Genomic DNA, 12,423 nt, shown 5'->3' with positions numbered 1-12,423 from the left:
TGGGCATACCTAAGCATGCTCAACATCTGAGGCTTATCTTTTCACCTTAAAGATTTGAGTTTCATCTACTTGAGCAGCTCAGTTATCAAGGCTAGATAGGAATAGCCTGACTTGTGAGCTGCATCTTCTCTTGTCCTAAGTGAGTCTATTCTCATGGCTAACCTCCATCCATATATGTCAACGACTTCCAGGTCTACATCAGAAGCCAGCTCAGTTCTCCATCCTGCACTACAGAACAATATGTCCAAATCTCTACTCAAATATTCCACACGTGCCTTCAGTTCATTATATCCCAGACAGGATATATCATCTTTACTCAAAACCTGCTTCTCATTTGTGTTCTCAATATTAACAAATGTACTACCTCCCAGCAAGAAAAGTAGAGACATCCTAGATTCTTTGCTAATCTCTACCCTTCCCTAAAATACAATCAAAACTAAATTCTGATGGAAACAACTCCTAAATATCTCCAAGAATGATCCCATCTTCTCATCTTGTTTCACATGATGTTTTAGAATAGCCTCCTTAAAGTTTTTCCTGCCTTGCCACCTTTACACTACAGAGTTTTCCAACATATAGAGCTGATCAAGGCACTGTACTATTCAACATTTATCATTGAGTCCCCATTGCCTATCAGATGGCTCCAAATCCTTTCCTGTGGCATTCCAGGCTCTTCATAATTTGTCTGCCTGATCATTTTCATTTCCTTGAGTCTTTGCCTTAAACTTTATGATCTAGAAATACTGGATTACCTGCATATCCTAGAATATGCCAGTCCCTTTAATATCTCTGTACCTTTTCACATGCTATTTCCTCTTCCAGGAAATGTCTTCCTAATATTCTCCCAGTGCCCACTTAGCAAATGCTATTCCTTATTTAAGTCTCAGTGCAGGGACTATGTCATCTGCGAAAGCTTCTCTAATGCCCTTCCAGTCATTTACTTCTTGTTAGAAGATTATTTTTCTTGCTTGCCTTTCCACTGTAAGTAGGATTTATTGAATGCCTCCAATTGTTTACATATTTGTGCTCAATCCTCAAATCAACCTATAAGATAGATGCTATTGAGCCAATTATGTAGATGATGAAACTGAGATTCAAAGTCATTAAATAGTTTCCTCAAAGTCATAAACTAGTAAATGGTGCAAATGGACTTCAATTCCAAAAATACATGACTTCAAGCTGCTGTCTTTCCATTGTTTTAAACCTTTTCTGTTCATATCTTGAGACATGCTCATGTTTGTTTTTGTTTTCATTTTCCTAGCGCTGAACACAGTGTTTTGGACATAGTAGACATTCAACGAATAGTTACTGAATGAATAAAACTGACAAAGGATTCCGTCTAGTTGTGTACACAAGGTACATTATACAAATAGTCCCTGTTTTCCATTTTTACAGTTGTGAAGCTGCAGCTTGAGCAGGTCAATGACTTTGCTAGGGCTGCAAGTAAGGCAAATTCGGCGCTTTCTCACTTGATAGCCCATGTTCTCCTCAACGCATCATGCTGGCAGCCAATGAATGAATTCTGTAATGACAACAGCAGAACAACATCAAGGAAGAGCTATAGTGAGATTAAGAGCATATGGTTCAAGTCCAAACTTGTTACTGTGCCCTTCAAGTCTTTCTGTGGTTTTATTATGTTCTTTCCATCCAGCTTTTTCTAACAAAGCTGCACGACCTCCATTCTACTGTCTCTTTAGTCAGTCTGGCCTCTTCACATTTCCTCTTACATATCATGTTCACTGCTCCTGCTCTCTGATTTTACTCACACTCTTTCCACTGCCTAAAGTGCCCTTGTCTGCTGCTGCACCCAGCCGAACCCATACATCTCACAAGGACAAGCTCAAGTTCCATCTCCTCTGTGAACTATTCCCCATAGCTCCATCCTGCCTGCCCTGACCAAACATAACATTGTCTGTACCTTATATTTTAGTCTTGGTTACATAATTTTATTGCATTGCTGTATACTATCTTGCATCCTATAATTACTTCAGCACCCAGATTTTATTCCCAGGACTATTGCAAACTCCTTGACAGGAGGGATTGTGCTATATATTTCTTTTATATTCCACACAGTGCATAGCACAATTCTAGCCTGGCACTCAATAAATATTTATTGAATTAAATTGAATATGGCACAGACTACATTTAAACCTTCACAAAATTCCTTTCCATAAATTATATGAGCCTAGACAAGAGGGTTATTGGAGGAGACCACTTGAATATATTCAGTCCAGGCAAGTACATGTGAAATTGCAGGGCTATAATGCAGGTTCTTGGACATAGAGAAATGGCTAACCTGGGATTTGGAGCCAACGGTGGGAAGAAGAAGCCTCTGGTAGATGAAGCAGGAGTGGGAATAGTGGCTGCAATAAGATCAGGAATGAGAACTCATAAAGCAGAGATAAACCTCTGTAGCAGAGTCTGCAAAGAACTTCTGTTTTTTAAAGTTATTAACAGGTTAAGTAATTGACAATGTGTTCTTATGTAGTTAGGAGGTTGCTGAATAAAAATCTTGCTAGGTTAGCAAAATAACTCTGCTCTCAATAATTTCTGCACAGGTGGAATGCAGTTTTTCAGACTTTTATTCATTAAAAAAGCTATATTTCTTTTTACTGTTCCCCTTTCCCAGTTTTGTCTGTCTGTCTCTCACATGCACATACATATTCCCACATACTCATTCTCTGTTCCAATTGGATAGTCTTCCCTGAATATTTGGGGTGATACTGTTCTCTCTTTAGTGACGAGATTCTTGAAAAATTTTGTGATTTTTTAATTCCCATCTTAGATTTACACATTTGGGCCTATGAGGGAAGCTCATATGTAGAACTTGACTCATGGCCAGTAATACTGACCCTAAATTTATCATGCGAACACAAAATGACATTATATTAAACCATCTATAACAGTTAATGTTTCCCTGGGCCAATATCTTTATTGTTATTTTTTGTATCTGAATTTTTTTTTCTTGGCCTCATTCCTATGGCTGGAGCCTGTGGATTATTGCCAGGAACACTTTCCTAAACAGTTCTAAGAATATAGAAATCTAATACTCCAGAAGCACAGATTGGGATTAAATGACAACTCAGGGGACTATGTTTTTCGTTTCCTTACTTTCTAGTAGGAGATCAATTATAAAACATTTCCATCCACTTGATTGCAACTGAAAATGCTTAAAAATCTCCAGAGAAAAACACGCCACCATCTCACTAGAAAATAGTTTTGGTGTCCCACAAGTGCTCTTCATGGGGAAATGTTTTTTCTCTTCCTTCTTGCTTTTCTTTGCCTTTCCTATCCCTCATTCTTGATGCTTGATTGTGAAGCAATGATTTATTTCCACTGAGAGCTTTCTATTGCCACTAAGGAAATAGGTTTATGAGATGTGTCAGACACTGTTGGCTGGCCGACCCTTTTCAGATCCACATACCTTCCTCTCTCAGTGAAGCCTGACCACATGACACAATTCTGGTCAATGAGTGCAAACCGAGGATGCTGGGTGAGGCTCCTGTAAAAGCTTCTTAAAAGGGGATTGACTTAGCTTACCTACCCTTTTGGCCTTTTGCTCGGTCCCTTCTGTCTCCTTGGGATGTGGTAGTGAAACCTGGAGAAGTAGCAGCCATCTGGCAATCATGAGGTCAGAATGTGGAGAAAAAGGCCTATATGCTAAGCGGCCAGTGGACTCTGAAAGATAGGAAGAGGCTGGGTCCTGATGGCTTCACTGAGGCACTTTTTAGGCCTCCACTTTCCAGCCTGAGTTGTGGGAGGCAGATAATTCCTATCATTGTGTCATCACTGTTTGTCAGATTTTCTATTCGGAACAGCCAAGCACAGTTCTAAGTGATTTTTATGGTCTACTACTCATAGATCATTGCTGTCATTGAAAATTTAGTTTAAGTAAGTCATTAGAAAAAAAAAAAAGTGGTAAAAAATTATCTTCCTCACCGTGTCATTTAGAAAGTGTGCACAATAACAGATACCATTGCATGTCTTGCCCTCTCTGTTAAAGTAGTTTTATGCTCCAGGTAAACTATATATGGGTGTAATCACATGGTCAAAGGTGATGCTGAAAGGGATACCGTTCTCCTTGTCAACCTCTAACCCATGCGATCACTATGGCTCCCTGCTGGTCCTAATCTCTGCTACAGGCCTGTCGATCTCACCAACACCTGCAATGACACTAATATGTCACAACACCTAGAAAGATTTCCATATATTGCCTATTAGTGTCTACTTATTTTCATCTTCTAAAATCTAGCTATTTCTTTTTTAACCTTCTGGATTATCCTCAATTCTGCATTCTAGATCTGGATATATCTAATACAAACTGGGCTGAGTAAATTCCTAAAATAACAGGCTAGAGGTATTTTCTAGGGGCCATTGTTCCATTCTAACCTTCTGGGAAGGTTAGAAATTTTCAGACTAGCTCAAAGGCAGGCCCACAAAAATGTCTAGTAGACTTTGAGATGGCACGTCCCATGCCATTCTTAGCCAGATCCACAGGTGAGAGAGGACTGAAGTTAAAAATCCTAGACAACACCAATCTTGTGTGTGTCCCACTCTTCTTCCCTTTGCCTTTTTTTCAAAAGTGGTTGTGCCTTTTTTCATATGTAAATTTTCTATCTCCACAAGGTAAGACTAAATATACCTTATTACTATTATTATACTTATTATTAATACATTAAATCATCTGTATACATAAAGTGAAACCTACCTTTAGTGAAGAGACATTTCCAAAGGAAACTGAAGATCTGCCCCTTGTATTGACTTAAAAAACATCTACAGCTTCTCCTGGATTTCTACATTAATATTAGCTACTTTTGCCCACAATGTCTAAACTGTGTTTATACTTGTCTTCCTCATTAGCCACTTTGAGAGAGTCAAACTTCAGAGTATCGGAGAATCATCAGCTTTACCTTCTCTAATGAAATTTGACTGCATGAAGTAGGTAAAAATGTTGGCACTGGTATTTGGCCACTTGTGTTACCGAACCCAAATCTGGCTGCCCACTGCCATACAGAAACAAATGACTCAAAAGTCAAATGTTGTCAGCTTTACCTTCTCTAATGAAATTTGACTGCATGAAGTAGGTAAAAATGTTGGCACTGGTAATTGGCCACTTGTGTTACCGAACCCAAATCTGGCTGCCCACTGCCAAACAGAAACAAATGACTCAAAAGTCAAATGTTGTTGAAAAGGAAAAGCAACTTTATTCTGGCAAAGCCGAAAACCAGTAACCCAAGGAGATGGCAGGCTAAACCATCTCATATTCTCAAGCTAACCAGGGAGTTTTTACGGGACGAGAAGTGGGACGTGAGAAGAAGGAGGAAAGGGGTTCATGAGCTGCAGGGCAACAGGGGCATCTGATTTCTGTTCTTGTCTTTGATGTTATCTTAGGGTCCTGCAGGATTTTGATTTGCTTTGGGGTAGAGTCAGCATAACTTTATTGATGTCTTTCTTGGTTTCTCAGGGTCTGGATAGTACATGCCTCATAGCAAGTCTGCAGCTCCAGGTTATCTGGAAAACAGCTCAAGACTTACGTAAATAATGTCATCCTGCCCCATAATCAAGCTTCAAAATATCAAATAACCATGGGAAAAGAGGGAACTCAGAGAAATTCATGCTAAGCTAGCCTTTATGCTTATGTTACATTCTGCTAGACAAGCATACTGCTATTTCTGGAGATTCAGTTGGGAAGTTGGCCCTGCAAACTTCCTCCAAGGCTGGAGCCTACTCCACCTATAGGGGAAAAGGATAAAAGGATCAATAGTGGGGGTCCTGCTGTTACCCCTGGACTTCAGAAGTGCCCAGGATGAAAAGGCCATTCTCTGATCCATCAATCTCTGGGCAATTGCAGTTATATTTAAAAGAGTTTGTGGAAAGATTGGTAGAATGACTAGTCAGTTGAAGGGTAGGTAGTTAATGACATTTACTTAGGAAATTGGGCCTGCATTTAACTGATCAGCAGCATGGTGCCCACCCTTTGCTCTTCTATTTTCTGCCAGGAAACACAGCACCAGCAATGGTGAGGTAGGGTTGTGAACCTCCAAAATGTCCACGTTCTAATCTCCAAACTTTGTGAATATGCTGCCTCATGTGGCAAAAGGGATTTTGTAGATGTTAAGTTAAAGATCTTGAGATGGAAAGATTATCCTAGATTTCCTGGGTGGGTCCAATGTAATTATAAGGGTCTTTAGAAGAGGGAGGCTGGAATATCAGAGTGAGAGAGAAATTAGAAGATACTAAGCTGCTGGCTTTGAAGATGAAGAAAGGGGCCACAAACCAAGGAGTGTGAGTAGCTTCTAGAAGATGGAAAAAGCAACAATTTTCTCCTGGAGCTTCCAGAAGGAGCATAGCTTTGCCTACAGCTTGATTTTAGCCAATAGAAATCTATTTCAAACTTCTGATTTCCAGAACCAAAGGTAATAAGTGTGTTGTTTTGAGCTACTAAGTATGTGATCATTTGTATAGCAGTAATAGGAAACTAATACACTAAATTTTCTTGTTTTTCTACTTAAACTCTTTATTCCACATGACTTCCTACCATCTCTCTCTTTTCTCCACTCCACCTCATGCCACAAGGCCTATTAGTCTAGTTAATCCCTTGGAATTTTAGACAATAAAATAGAAATAGGCACTTAATCAAATTCCCATTCCTTTGTGTAATTGTTCTCAGGTGCCTAGTAAATACAGTCATTTTTACACTTGAATATGGTACCACTGAGCCCATTTGGTCACATCCCAGGTCACCTTGAACTTGGATTATTGCAGCAACCTTCTCTGTGCTCTCCACAGTATAGTAAAAATACTGCCCATATTTTATCCCTCTAACTAGATAAAACTGATCTTTGAAATACACCACTATTATGATGGCAGTCTCCAATCAAGAATCAATACAGGCTCTCCATTTCCTAATAAATTATTTCAAGTCTTCTTTTTAGCTTTCATAATCTTATTCTTCTTTGGCTTTCCAACCTGAGCTTGAACATTGTTTGGTTGAACTACTCTTTTCTCTAACTTCCATCTCCTGTGCCAAGTCTTTGTTCAGCCTGGAAGGATCTTCCCTCATCTTTTTTCCCCTCTCCTTTCCTCTCCTCTTTCTCTCTTTATTTTCTTCCTTCACTGTCATTATGTATATTTTAAAAAGTCCACCTCAAGTCACCAAACATTCCTGATTCTTCTAACTTCTGGTGACATTCCCTTACCTGATCACTGAACTGCAGTTGGTACCACCCATGTGGTTTTATGTGTGAACTGAAGGTGATGCACCTGTCGTCCCTTCTGCCTGTGGTTTAGGGCAGAGCACGTGGTAATGAGGAAATGGGTTTATACTTAGTTTTTCCCATTCTCTACTGTCTTTTGCACTTCCTCTCCACTAACATGTAACCAATGCCACAGACTGTCTGGAGAGCTGGTTGTGGATGTGGACAGTGGGTCCATAAGCTGCAAAGGGGACCAGATAGGACACCTGGATGCAATCAGCATAGTGTTCTAGCTAACTAAGCAGACTGTCTCTGGAAGTGCTTGGCAAATACTGGAATCTTATTGGCTATTTGATTGACTGAACAGTCTTTTTAGAACGCTCCCGTAGCCTTCTCTGTCACATCACCTTTAAGTATGTAAACTGCATTATTATTATTATCACTATTATTATATAAAGTTTCCAGTATTTTCTTAAAAATGTAACCCAGATGTCAGGCCTAAAATTTCCAGCTTGCTGGGGGTCATCTGTTTTTGATATTTAAATAAAATTTGGTTTAAGTCCCCTTTCAGTGGTATTCTGGGGAAGTGACATTTTTCATAATCACTTCTGGCTATGAGTTCCTACTTTGTCTCCATTTTTGATTTCCAGTCTGCATATTGCCCTCTCGGATGATGCTGTCCCTTTCCTTCACTATGTTATCCTACTGAATTTGCCCTTATCCAATGTCTTTTCTCTTCAAAGTCCCACCAGCTTAGAATGTCGTGTGTTGTAGACTTCACTGAAAATTCGGGGGTTGATGGTGGGTTGACCTGGAGGGTTAGACGATTTGTGTGCATTGCTTCTATGAAAAGCACATTAGCATTCCTGGTCTGCACTTCAGGCAGATCTGCCTTAACAATTACTGGTCATCTCTTCCACTTAGAAACTAGAATTCTACCATGCCTGGGGTGCACTTTCCTTTAACTCCTCCTCTTCTAATAGATTATGATTCTTGTCCATTTCTGAGGCAGAGCCATCTGGATATTCCTTTGTCTTGTCTCAGATGATTCAAGTCAAGCCTTTGGGCTTCAAGTTTATAATCAGATATGTCCATTTAGGTGTGTTCCTAAACAAAGATGGTTTTCTCCTTGAGAAAATTTCTGCTAGTGATGCAATAATTTTTTTGCTTTTATTATGAGTGGAAAACATAAATCAGAATTACTTAGGAAAGCTATAAAATGTTTTTACTCCATATTTTATTTAAGGACTTTTTATCTTCAAAATTTTCTGTAATAATTATGTATTACTTTGCAACTAGAAAAAAGTAAATAAAACACATTCATGAAAACAAATTCAAATAAATAGCAAATTATTAAAAAACTGATCAATATATAAGTACTTGTTATATATATTTTGAAATATTGATGTGTCCTTCAGTTTTAGAAACTAAATTCCTAAAAGAAGCTCATTTTTAAGTACGTTCCTTATATGGATCTAATGCAGTGTGGCTCTCCGATAAACGAGAAATGATGTCTACTTGATTCACTCCCTTAGCTGACATAGCGGCACCGCTTCCAGACATTAAACCATTTTATGGGGAAACTCGATGGGTACAAGTTATTGCCCCATTATCAGTATAAGACACAGAATAAAATACCCTTCAGTTTGGCCCATGGGAATAAGGCCTGTAAAGCACGAATAACTTTGAAGAGAAGGATCTAAAGTGGTCAAAATGGACACCAAAAACATCGAAGATACACAAATATTAGAGAAAGATATGATGAAACACAGCAAGATAATAGCTATGGAACACAGGCCTTTTTGACCAAAAATTTTTTTCTACTTTGTCCCTTCTGCTATAACTTTGCTAAATCAACAATTCAGTTTGGACCAGCTGCTCTACTGATAAAGCTTTAAATAAGGATGTAGAAATAACCAAGACAAATGATGGAGTCATCCTTTACCATAATATATTTCCACAATGCCTAACAGTCCCCCATTTAATCAAGAGATTGGCAGGACAGGGAACAAGTTGGTAATTTGCAGTGAGGATGTAATAAAAATGTTATAATTCATGCATGAGACACCCAGACTACATTATGTATTATGAGTTTGACTTGACTTATAACTCTTTCTAGAATTTAAACTGTCATATCCAACCATATGCGTTGACTTTTATAGTGATTTAATGAGTTGTTTGGTGAAAATAAATGTTGACAAAGTTATAAAATTTTCTGACTCTATTCTGTTTTTTTCTTTTTTCTTTTGGTTGCTGTTCTCCGTTTGGATAATAGAACTGGCTGTCTTACAATAACCCAAGTGTTTCTTTTCCTTCGTAATCCATGGCTAGGATGCTGGTTTTTGGATGGATTTTGCTTATTTTTCATGCTTGACCTTGGTGGATGGATCATGACAAAAAGAGCCTAACAGAACGATTGATTAACCTCTGGTGGCAGCAAGATAATGATGTAATCTTTGGAAATAGGGGAGCCAAAGCCCTTCTATCTGAACCATCAGCTGATTCTTCAGAGAAGTGCTTCATCTTCAGGATGTGGTTTAGCTTCAGCTAAGTTTTGCTGAGGGGCCACGTAGCAGCAATTCAGATAGCTAGTCATGATGCTAGATGTGAAGGGAGAATGGTTATCTTGTAAGGGCAGCCTCAATTCCAATGGAAGCTCATAGGAGACGCTCAGCTACTGAGATTGATACAAAAAGAAATGAAATAATGCCAAATTGTAGTAGTCATAGCTAGCAAGAATCTTTTCAAATGAGCTGTAATTTGAGCAGGCACACATTTTACACTCATTAAGAAAAGTAAGGAACAACTAATTGGCTTATTATGTATTCACTAATTGGTTCAGCTAGCTTTCACTTATGGCATAGGGGAATAAATAGGGGAATCTTGTTTTGGGATTTGGCTAGGCAAGGGAGACCTCATGAAATTTCCCTACATGATAAAAGTGATTAGATGTACCACGATTTAGCAAACATAATAAGGAAATAACCCATAATCTATTAAGAGCTGCCTAACCATCCGGCTGTGTGGTAAATGAGCCAGCATGAGCATAAAACTCCCTGGGAATAAAGTGATCTGATGTGTGGGAAGAACGGCCTCCTTTAGGGCACCTAGTAGCCTGAAGAGTGATTTATTCTCTTGTCCTCCAAGAAGCCATTTACCTCACAGGGGTGACTCTCTTACCCATAAGTTTCACCCCAGCTGCTACTGTTATCTGCATATGTAAAGGGAAGTGGAAATTTGAAGGAATTACCTAGGTCATATGAACTCCTAAAACACCTTTTCTTCAATTGCCTGGATATTTCAGTTTAACGGTTTTTTGGCCTAAGAGATAATTGCCTTCATTTGCATTCTACTTTGGATATGTAGACTAGATTATGTCACAGGAGGGAAAAGTATTAAAATTGTTGATGGAAACATTTTCCAAAATGTTTTAGAGACAGCCCATAATCTATGCTAAAAGAAAATTTGCCCAATGATAGTTGATCCATTTTTATCCTTTAACATTTATTGTTTAAGCTTAGATTTTAATATTTAGATCCATAAACATGGCTTATTATCTGAACGCTAAAAATGGAGTAGGATATTTTTAAGATCAGAATTTGAACACTTCTCACCACCTCCACTGCTAATACATTGTCCAAGGTACTATCATCTCGCACCTGGATTATTGCAAGAGTCTCTAAACTGGCCTACCGCTTCCACCCTAGGACTGGCTTCTGTTTCTATTTTCCACACAGTGGCCAGAATTATCCTATTAAATTTCCTACTTTCCTGCTAAACACTCTTTGATGGCTTCCCATCTCACTCAGAGCTAAGTCCGTGGTCCTCACCATGCCTAAAGGCCCTGCAAGCTGGGTCCCCAGCAACCTCTCTTGTCCTCTTGCTGAATCCTTGCCACTGCTCTAACCACACTGACTTCCTGGTCATTCTCTGACTGCATGAAGCACTCTCTCTCCTCGTGACCTCATACTTGCTGTTTCTTCTGCCTGGAATGCTCTTGCCACATTGTCTGCATGGCTCAGTCATTCAGTTCCCCCTGAATCTCGGCCCAAATGGCCTCTTATCAGAGAAGGCATCTGTGTTCACTCTCTGTAAAACAGATGGCATGCTCAGTATCTTCTATATCCCTTCCTTTTCATTGTCCTTCATAGAAGTTATCATCACTTAGTAGTTCCCATACCTATCTCCTGATTTGTTTATTTTTGGGCTCCCCCAGCCCCTAAGCGTACGGATGAGGGTAGAAACTTTGTGTTTTTCCTACCGCCTTACAGCAGATTGAATATTTCAAGATGACCACAACAAGATCTCCCATCCCACATTGTCTTCTTAAATACGGCATCAACACTTTTGGGCTCCCCCAGCCCCTAAGCGTACGGATGAGGGTAGAAACTTTGTGTTTTTCCTACCTCCTTACAGCAGATTGAATATTTCAAGATGACCACAACAAGATCTCCCATCCCACATTGTCTTCTTAAATACGGCATCGACATTGTTCCCATTGGGAGGTGTGTGTGGAGGGATCTATGCTTCTTTCCCTTGAATCCTGGCTGTCTTGTGACTGTTGACAGAAGTGATGCTATGTGATTTCCAAGGCTACACAAAGAGGCTATGTTTAATAGCCCCAGCTGAGGTCTTAGTCAAGAGCCAGCACTGACTGCCAAACATGTGATTGAGGAAGTCTTTGTGGTGCCTCCAGGCCCCAAACACCAGCTGGCTGCAACTCTATCAGAGACCCCAAGAGACAACTGCTTAGGTAACTCTAGGCATTCAAACTGCAGAATTATGACATATAATAATAAATTATCATTTTTTAAGCCACTAAATTTTGTGATATTCATTAGGTAGGCAGCAGTAAATATCCAGAACACTGTTATGTTTCGTAGAGCCTAGACTAGTGCCTGAAACATACTTCCTCAATAAATATTTTCTGAATAGAAAAACAATGCAGAACTCTGGAGGTAAAGATACATTGGTTTCTTGATGTAAACTTCTTCCAGACTTCCCTAATTTTATGGCAACTCCTGATTAATTTATATACATATTATATAGCCCGTTGTTATTTAAAATTTTCAGGTTAGAAGTTCCCTTTGAATTTTTAAATACGTATATGAAACAGTAGACAACTCACAAGATCTGAGTGGAGAAAAATAAACTTAAGATGAGGCTTGAACATTTTTGTTTTTATTTTTGGGCATTTCATTATACATAAACATCTTCAACAGAGAGA

The sequence above is a fragment of the Galeopterus variegatus genome, unplaced genomic scaffold (genome assembly GCF_000696425.1).
Source record: "Galeopterus variegatus unplaced genomic scaffold, G_variegatus-3.0.2 Scaffold4476, whole genome shotgun sequence".
NCBI classification, from domain to species: Eukaryota; Metazoa; Chordata; class Mammalia; order Dermoptera; family Cynocephalidae; genus Galeopterus; species Galeopterus variegatus.
The sequence above is the reverse complement of the archived record's forward strand: the minus strand, read 5'-3'. Positions refer to the sequence as shown.